The 9,065-nt window shown below is 45.3% G+C and overlaps 1 protein-coding gene across 4 annotated transcripts in view; it reads left to right on the top strand.

Annotated features, from left to right (window-relative positions):
• Nucleotides 1–3,449: 3,449 nt before the first annotated feature.
• LOC127604158 (gastrula zinc finger protein XlCGF57.1-like) overlaps nt 3,450–9,065 on the top strand; it is a 45,239-nt gene continuing 39,623 nt past the window's right edge. For all 4 annotated transcript variants that reach the window (XM_052071127.1, XM_052071129.1, XM_052071128.1 and 1 more), the window contains exon 1: nt 3,450–3,464. The gene's annotated coding sequence lies outside the window, so the exon portion shown is untranslated. The remainder of the gene's footprint in view (nt 3,465–9,065) is intronic.

Genomic DNA, 9,065 nt, shown 5'->3' with positions numbered 1-9,065 from the left:
ATCAATAACATTACCCGGTCCGTTCATTTCCACCTTCGCAATATAAACCGTATCCGTCCCTCACGCACTCCGCACACCACCGCTATCCTTGTTCACAGTCTCGTCACTTCCCGTATTGACTACTGCAACTCACTCCTCTTCGGTGTCCATCAAAAATTCCTCCATAAACTTCAACTTGTTCAGAATTCAGCAGCCCGGATCATCACGAGAACCTCCTCCTTCCATCATATCACCCCCATCCTCCGACAGCTCCACTGGCTTCCTGTCAAACTTAGAATCTACTTCAAAATACTTCTCTATACATTCAAAGCCATCCATAACCTTCCGGCCCCCTATCTGTCAGATCTTCTTCAAATCTCCATTCCCTCTCGCTCACTCAGGTCCTCATCCTCCCTCCACCTTCTTCTACCCTCTGCCCGTCTCAGTACAATGGGGTGCAGAGCCATCAGTCGCTCTGCCCCCAAACTCTGGAACTCACTTCCTCCCAACATTCGTAATATTGACTCTCTTTCCTTATTCAAAACCCAGCTCAAAACCCACCTATTCAGACTTGCTTACCCGCCTTAAATCTTTCTTTATTTATTATTTTATCTGTGTTTTACTATTGGTCTTGGCTGTACAGTGTCCTTGAGTGTTGTGAAAGGCGCTTACAAATGTGATGTATTATTATTATTATTATTATTATAAAAACCGCAGTCCGGTGGCGCGCGGTTGGACGAGTCAGGGGAATGCCCTGAACCCCACCCCCCCACCCGCCCAGACTACGTTTCCGGGACCAGACGGAAATATGATTACCAAGATGATTCCTGATCATTCCTGTGGCTTTTCTCGAACACTCTAGTTTATTCCAACTACCCTTAGTTAGCCGTTGTGTCTGTAAGGAGACATAGACAATATACTACTCTTGCGTGTCGGAAGAAACGAGCCAACCGTATGTATTAAATGTCTCTCAACCAAAATTGTTGTCTGGATAATGTAAAAATAGGAAGTGATATAAATGATATAAATAGAAATGGTACGAAAATATGATGATAAAAATTAATAAGTAAAATCATGGGCCGTTTAAGACCTGATCAATCTTGACTCCCTCAATGATGATAGACAGGTGCTTATTTCATTTATTCATTTTTATTCTTATCATCATTTTTATTCGTATTCCTTTGTAATCTTTTTACTTTATTCTCCTTTTATTCTCATTATAATCACTGTGTTGTTATATAATTCTCATTTGATATTAAGTCAAAAAATATCATTTAAACAATGTTTTTTCTTGTATTCCGCAATAGTATTCCGCGTCTTGCAGTTACAATGGTTGATGAATGCATGTTTCACAATAATTATCATATTAATAAATGTGTCAAAATTCATTATATCGTCCACTGCAGTTGTTTTTATGATTTAAGTCATATCACCATTCAAACTTCGTAGATTAATCAAAGGTTTTGTGCTCGCTCACAACGGGCCACATGATCCTTCTCGAAAAATGAATAGTTAATTAAAATAGTTTACTCCAGCGCAACGAAACAAATCAGAACGATCCCGACCGGGATTGTTAACTCAATACTAGGTCTGTACCACTTGCTACAGAAGTAAAAAAAATCAAAAGAGAGCCATCGTTAAAGCAAAGCGGTCACTTATTATCCTTTAAATGTCGGTTACTTATGATAGTTCAAATAAGCAAAGGCGGATTCGGGTTGGGTTTGTGATAAATGATATAAATAGAAATGGTACGAAAATATGATGATAAAAATTAATAAGTAAAATCATGGGCCGTTTAAGACCTGATCAATCTTGACTCCCTCAATGATGATAGACAGGTGCTTATTTCATTTATTCATTTTTATTCTTATCATCATTTTTATTCTTATCATCATTTTTATTCGTATTCCTTTGTAATCTTTTTACTTTATTCTCCTTTTATTCTCATTATAATCACTGTGTTGTTATATAATTCTCATTTGATATTAAGTCAAAAAATATCATTTAAACAATGTTTTTTCTTGTATTCCGCAATAGTATTCCGCGTCTTGCGGTTACAATGGTTGATGAATGCATGTTTCACAATAATTATCATATTAATAAATGTGTCAAAATTCATTATATCGTCCACTGCAGTTGTTTTTATGATTTAAGTCATATCACCATTCAAACTTCGTAGATTAATCAAAGGTTTTATGCTCGCTCACAACGGGCCACATGATCCTTCTCGAAAAATGAATAGTTAATTAAAATAGTTTACTCCAGCGCAACGAAACAAATCAGAACGATCCCGACCGGGATTGTTAACTCAATACTAGGTCTATACCACTTGCTACAGAAGTAAAAAAAATCAAAAGAGAGCCATCGTTAAAGCGAAGCGGTCACTTATTAACCTTTAAATGTCGGTTACTTATGATAGTTCAAATAAGCAAAGGCGGATTCGGGTTGGGTTTGTGAAATCAAAAGCGGTCAGTAACCTAGCCGCATCTCTTTCGTAATCGACTCGCATGAAATAAAGAACCCCCGTCTCCCCAGCCGTCCCGCGTTACCGCGAGGAGGGGGCGAGCCGTAAATGGGGGTTCGGGCCCGTGAGTCACGGGAGTTGATCAGGACTGTTCCCCGATTCGGTCCTGCGGATAACAAATTCTGACATACCGTATTTTCATGACCATTCGGCGCACCGTATTGTTGGGCGCAGTCTCAGTAATGGGTGCTATTTCTGTGTTTGACACACAAAACACTGTATTATTGGGCGCAGCCAGGCATGGTAAAACATATGCCAGCTTAAACATACGGCATGCATGCACTCCCACTGAACATTCGGCAAGCCTCCTCGCTGCCCATCTTTAAAGCCCTCCTCAAAACCCACTTGTATTCTTTGGCGTTCGACTCAGCATGATTTTACTGCTTGGTGCTTTCTACCGCCTTTATTACCATTTCGTCTTACTGTTTATTGTGTATGTTAAATCGCTCGATGTACAGCACTTTGTATGCAGCGATGGCTGTTTGAAAGTGCTCTATAAATACTGTTGACTTGACTTGACTTGACTTCCGCATGCCTGTCTCACTCACTCCGCCTGTTCAGTATTTAAACAGCGTGTCGGCCAGAAGCGCTATCAGTCATGCTTTGAAACACAGCTCATACACTAGACCAGGGGTGGCCATTTGGTAGATCTTGATCTACCGGTAGATCATTTGTGTGTCTTTGTACATGTTAATACCGTATTTTCACGACTATAAGGCGCCATTAAAAGTCTTAAATTTTCTCCAAAATGGACAGTACGCCTTATGGTGCGGAGCGTCCTTTATATGCGCTGAGTTCCAAAATCTGACTGACTGCCGACACGCTGTTTATATAGAGAAAAGGCGGAAGTGACTGTGAAAGAAGTCGGCCAATCAGGGAAGGGTGGGCGTGTATACATACATATATGGAGAGGGAGAGAGAGAGAGAGAGAGAGAGAGGGAGAGAGAGGACAGACAAGCTAGTCCGCCAATGGTGAAGGGTGGGCGTGTAAGTGGACGCCTCAAGCCAGTACCAACACTTGTATAGAGTGTGGCAATGTGCTTTGTTGCAAAACAACTCCGGTTTTGGTTTCTAAGAACCCCTGAAAATAAAAAGACACGCACGCCTACGAAGCTCAGTTCAAACTTAAAGCCACCGGTTATGCTTTTGGCATGCGTGCCCATCTCACAGCAGCGGTGAAAAAAAAAGTCAAGCAAATGAACTCTGAGCTTGCCGTTATTCCCGGAGGCTTGACTAAAGAACTCCAACCGCTGGACATTGGCATCAACCGGGCGTTCAAAGTAAAGTTGCAAACGGCATGGGAACAATGGATGATCGGTGGCAAACACAACTTTACAAAGAGTGAGAGGCAGCGCTTGGCGAGTTACGCCACAATACGCAACAACGAGAGGGAACGCGGCGTTTTGGATAGATTACGGTACTTGCACAATTGTTCAATTCTTTCTACACACACACGCGCTGCCACCATGTTTCGCTCTGTTCTTTACTTTCAAATGTGGGAAAGCTTCACACGAGAGAAATGTTGACTTTGCTGTTGCTACTCCTTCTTTTCGCTCGGCAATGCGTAGCAACTCACACTAGCATGTGATGCATTCAATGACAACTGAGGTGTGCAGTCCTCTGCTTCTGATACAGAGGATGAGGACTTTGATGGATTTCTGGGTGATGATTGATCGAAAAACGTGAGAACATTGTACGATGGCTAAATAAAATACACCCGAACTCAGTTCTGCTTTCGTTGCCTTTTTAAAAACGTGTTTTTATCTTATTTGTATGTCTTGGCATGCTACCGTATGCTTCAAGCTAACGTGTTAGAGTGCGCGCATGCATGCCGTATGTTTAAGCTGGCGTATGTTTTACCACTGTAAAACTGCGGCTATTCGTACGATGCGTCCTGTGTATGTGTAAAATACAGAAATGTCACGCATTAATGAGACTGCGGCCATTAGTACGATGCGTCGAATAGTCGTGAAAATACGGTAATATATTTTTTGTGTTAATATACACTGCACCCCAATCATCTTATCAGTCTAATTTTCACCCCAAAAATATTTAAAAATAAAATAAAGCAGGTAAATCTTGAATTTACGTTGGTGCGTGATTACGTCGCCGGAAGTTGTAAGCTCTCAGCAGTCTGCAATTGCAGCTTGTGATCAGAACTGTTGCGCTCTATCTTTTATCGTCATCATTCTCATTCAGAGTTTACTTCGTGTACAATTCACCGAGGGCACGAGCAATGAATAGGAATCTGGGAGGGCCCAGGGAAGCACTTTAAAAATGTACGTATGAGCTACGATAGTTAACAGGCTGCAAAAGTACTTCGCATGCCTCAGTTTCAGGCTGTTTCTCATCATGGCGTGCACGTGAGAGTGTGTGTGTGTGCGTGCGTGCGTGCCGGTAAGGGTAGATCCCGGGAGGTTAGTTGATCGAAAAGTAGATCTTCGATCCAAAAAGTTTGAACACCCCTGCACGAAACGCTTCGCATTATAAGGCGTCCTGTCCATTTTGGAGAAAATTTAAGACTTTAAATGGCGCCTTATAGTCGTGAAAATACGGTACCTTACTTTCCATCAAATTATTACTGTATATGTTTTATGTTCAATAAACAAATGAAATGGAAAAAAAAAGACAAACCGGAAAGTATCGAATTCAAATAGAAGAAGCTAAACATAAACTAAACTTAAGCTAAACATGCAAATAGATAAATGATGGCGTCAAGACCATGTGTCACGGTTCTGTCAGTCTGGCCAGCAGGTGGCATTAGCGGACTTCTGTGCACACCTGCTGCCAATCTATGATTAGTTACATTCTGTATTTAAGATAAGATAAGAAAAACCTTTATTAGTCTCACAATGGAGAAATTCCCAATTCACAGCAGCAAAGTTATGAAAGTAAGAAGTAGAACAACAAAATAAAGGAGCTGCTGGAAAGGCAGCCACTCTCGCGGCGCCATTTTGAAGTCAAAATAACAAAAATAACACAAGACAACACAGCCCTCTGCTATGCACATGTTGCTGGAGTATTGCATTTGCCTTGCTGATTCCTTGCTCATAGACTGCTTTTGCTATAGACCTCGTCGTGTTTCGCTTTTTGAACTCTCTGTACCAAGTATTTTGTAAGTATGGTTTTTACTTTGTGATTTGGCTTTCGCTTGCATGTAGTTGTTACATTGTTTTTTGTTTGCCTTCGCGGTTCTTATTTTCCCCCCTTGCCTTTTGTGCAAGCGCTTTTTGTTATTCGTTTTTATGCTCTCTGGTCCTTGTTTTGACCAGCACTTTATGTTACTACCTTGTCGGTGCGAATTTTGTATATTAAACCCTTTTTGCTACAGAGACCTTGTTTGGTGTCTGCACTTCTGGGATCCCAACTTTAGTTCGGCTTGCCCGAACGTGACACAAGACTCTAGCCAACATGGATCCCGCAGACCTCTACAAGGTTATGACCGCCTTGACCAGCCAAGGACAACTGATGGGTCAACAGGAACAAGCGCTCGCGGAACTCCGGGGCACGGTCTCCCTGCTGGCCCATCGAGGGCCACCATTGGGTTCACCGGTGGAGTGGGAACCCGATATCCCACACCCACCGCGTTATGGTGGTGAACTTGGGCTCGGTGAACAATTTCTTCACCAATGCTCGTTGGTGTTCGACCAACAACCATACAGCTATGCCAAGGATAAAACCAAGGTGGCGTTCATAATGAGTCTGTTGACTGGTCAGGCGGCGTCATGGGCGTTGGAGGTGAGCAATGCTAAACCCGGCCTTTAGCAAGGAAGACTCCTTCCCTGATTTTGTGGCAGAATTTCGACGGGTCTTCCACCATCCAGTGATGGGAAGAGAGGCGAAGGTCGGTTACTAGATTAAAGGAAAGCAATCAGTGGCCGAATACTCTATTTCTTTTCGTATTTTGGCAGCCCGTAGCGGTTACGAGGACCGCGCCCTGTGTGGTTTGTTTCGCCGCGGGTTAAGTGTTGCTTTAAAGGACGAACTGGCTACCCGCGATTATAGCACCAACCTGGAGGAGCTCATCAGTCTGGCCCTCGTCGTGGACAACCGCATGCAAGAGCGTGAGAGGGAACGCATGGACGAACAAGGAACTACCCGTTTTCAACCCCGACGTGCGGGTAGTCGGCCGGCTGAACACGAGTCCAGGCGACCATCCGGAGCCGAGCGTCATTCGTGTTCCGGCCCAGCCGACGCAGAGGAGGAGCCCCTGCAGCTGGTAGGAGGACGTGTGGGTGTCGAGGAGTCCAAGAGACTCGAGTTGGATGGTACTCTTTATGGTCTATCACTGGCTCTTCCGGTTCGGGCATTGGTGGATTCGGGGGCGGACGACTGTTTCATGGACACGGAAATAGCTAACAAACTGGGTTGTCCGGTAGAGGAGTTAAATGAGGTCAAAAGGGTTCACGATCTTGATGGGCGACTCCTGGCGGAAGTTAAACAGATCACAGGCCCTATAATGTTGCGGTTATCGGGCAATCATGTCGAACATAGGAGGTTTTATCTGATGCGGTCCCGATCCGTACCATTAATCCTGGCGTTACCCTGGCTAAGGACCCATAATCTCATGGGAACACCCCGCGATTGAGAATTGGAGTCCGTTTTGCTACGCTCACTGTTTGCATTCTGCTGCGGGGGGTAGAGGGCTTCCTCGTAACGACCCGCCGGAATCTATTTGTTTAGATAAAGTTACGAGTATCTATCATGATTTGCGACAAGTGTTCAGTAAGTGTTCAGTCTTTGCCGCCTCACCGGCCGTACGATTGTGCCATCGACTTGCTCGCTAACACCCCCCTTTCTCGCTTGTATCAAGTTTCCCACAAAGAACAAGAAGCATTGAGGGAGTACATCGACAGCTCCCTCTCCGCTGGCCTTATTAGACCATCTAGATCTCCTTTGGGGGCCGGGTTCTTTTTTATAGAAAAGAAAGACAAGTCACTACGTCCTTGTGTAGACTATCGGGGGCTTAACGAAATCACCATAAAGAATAAATATCCACTTCCGCAATTAGATTCTGCAAACACCTCTCCAATCTGCAACCATCTTCACTAAACTGGATCTACGTAGCGCCTACCATTTAGTCCGCATACGGGAGGGGGATGAATGGAAAACTGCATTCAAGACCCCACTGGGACATTTTGAGTATCATGCCTTTTGGGTTGACCAACGCACCCACCGTTTTTCAGAGCCTCATTAATGACGTGTTGAGAGATTTATTGAACGCGTTTTGCTTTGTGTACCTGGACGACATTTTGATTTTTTTCTCATACGCTTCAAGAGCACCAACACCATGTTAGGCTCGTCTTGCTGGGTGGAATATGCCCACAACACTCTCGTTTCGTCAGCCACAGGTCGGTCTCCTTTTATGTCTGCCTATGGCTAACAGCCGCCGCTTTTTCCGTCACAAGAAGGGCAGGTGGAGGTCCCGTCGGTGCAGCTTCATCTGAGACGGGCTCATCGCATGTGGAGGGAGACCAGGGCCGCGTTGTCTCGCACCGCCTCCAGGAACCGGAGGATCGCGGATCGTCGTCGTCGCCTGGCGCCAGCCTATCAGGTGGGCCAGGAGGTGTGGCTGTCGACAAGGGATCTGCGTCTGGCTGGCACCTTGAGCAAGTTGGGGCCCCGCTTTTCGGGACCATTCGTTGTGGAATCGACCATCAGCCCCGTCTCCGTCAAGCTCCGGCTGCCACCCATCCTGAAGGTTCACCCAGTCTTCCATGTTTCCCTGCATAAGCCGGTGGCCACCAGTCCCTTGGCTCCGCCTCACACCTCGCCTCCTCCTCCACGGATTATCGATGGTGACCCGGTGTACACGGTGCGGAAAATTTTGGGCTCTCGGCGCAGGGGTAAGGGGTTCCAGTATCTGGTCGACTGGGAGGGCTACGGCCCAGAGGATCGGCAATGGGTCCCCCGCTCCTGGATCTTGGATCCGTCCCTTCTCCGCGCCTTCCACGCTGCGCACCCATCGAAGCCAGGTCACGATTGAACTGTCACGGTTCTGTGTCAGTCTGGCCAGCAGGTGGCATTAGCGGACTTCTGTGCACACCTGCTGCCAATCTATGATTAGTTACACTCTGTATTTAAGGAGCCCTCTGCTATACACATGTTTCTGGAGTATTGCATTTGCCTTGCTCTGCGTGAGCCAAATCGAGATCAAGACTTGTTGAAAACCTCTCTTTTGCACTACAATGTTGCTGACTTGTTGAAAACAGCCCCGCCTCTTTTGCACTACAAAGTTGCTCCTCGTACTCCACCCTTTCTCTTGTTGTGCACATATTTAGGGAAAAATTACAACACTTTACTTTCACACGTGATCTGTTTTGCAACGAAGTGGCTTCGCAAGCGAGGCCAAGTAAGTTGAGCGAAGTAAGTTCAACTCGGCCCCGAAGCTTGAGTTATTGATGTTACAGTCCAATAAAGCAATGATGTTCTTCTTGTAGTGATGGCTTCCGCAACGCGGATGCGTCGACGCATGGGTCGCGCTCACAGAGCAATCCCTGCTTCGGTGCACGTTCTACTTCCAGACGATCACGTGACCAATACATGAACTGCGTTGACTCAG

The sequence above is a fragment of the Hippocampus zosterae genome, chromosome 7 (genome assembly GCF_025434085.1).
Source record: "Hippocampus zosterae strain Florida chromosome 7, ASM2543408v3, whole genome shotgun sequence".
NCBI lineage: Eukaryota > Metazoa > Chordata > Actinopteri > Syngnathiformes > Syngnathidae > Hippocampus > Hippocampus zosterae.
This window is presented reverse-complemented; position numbering and strand designations above follow the sequence as displayed.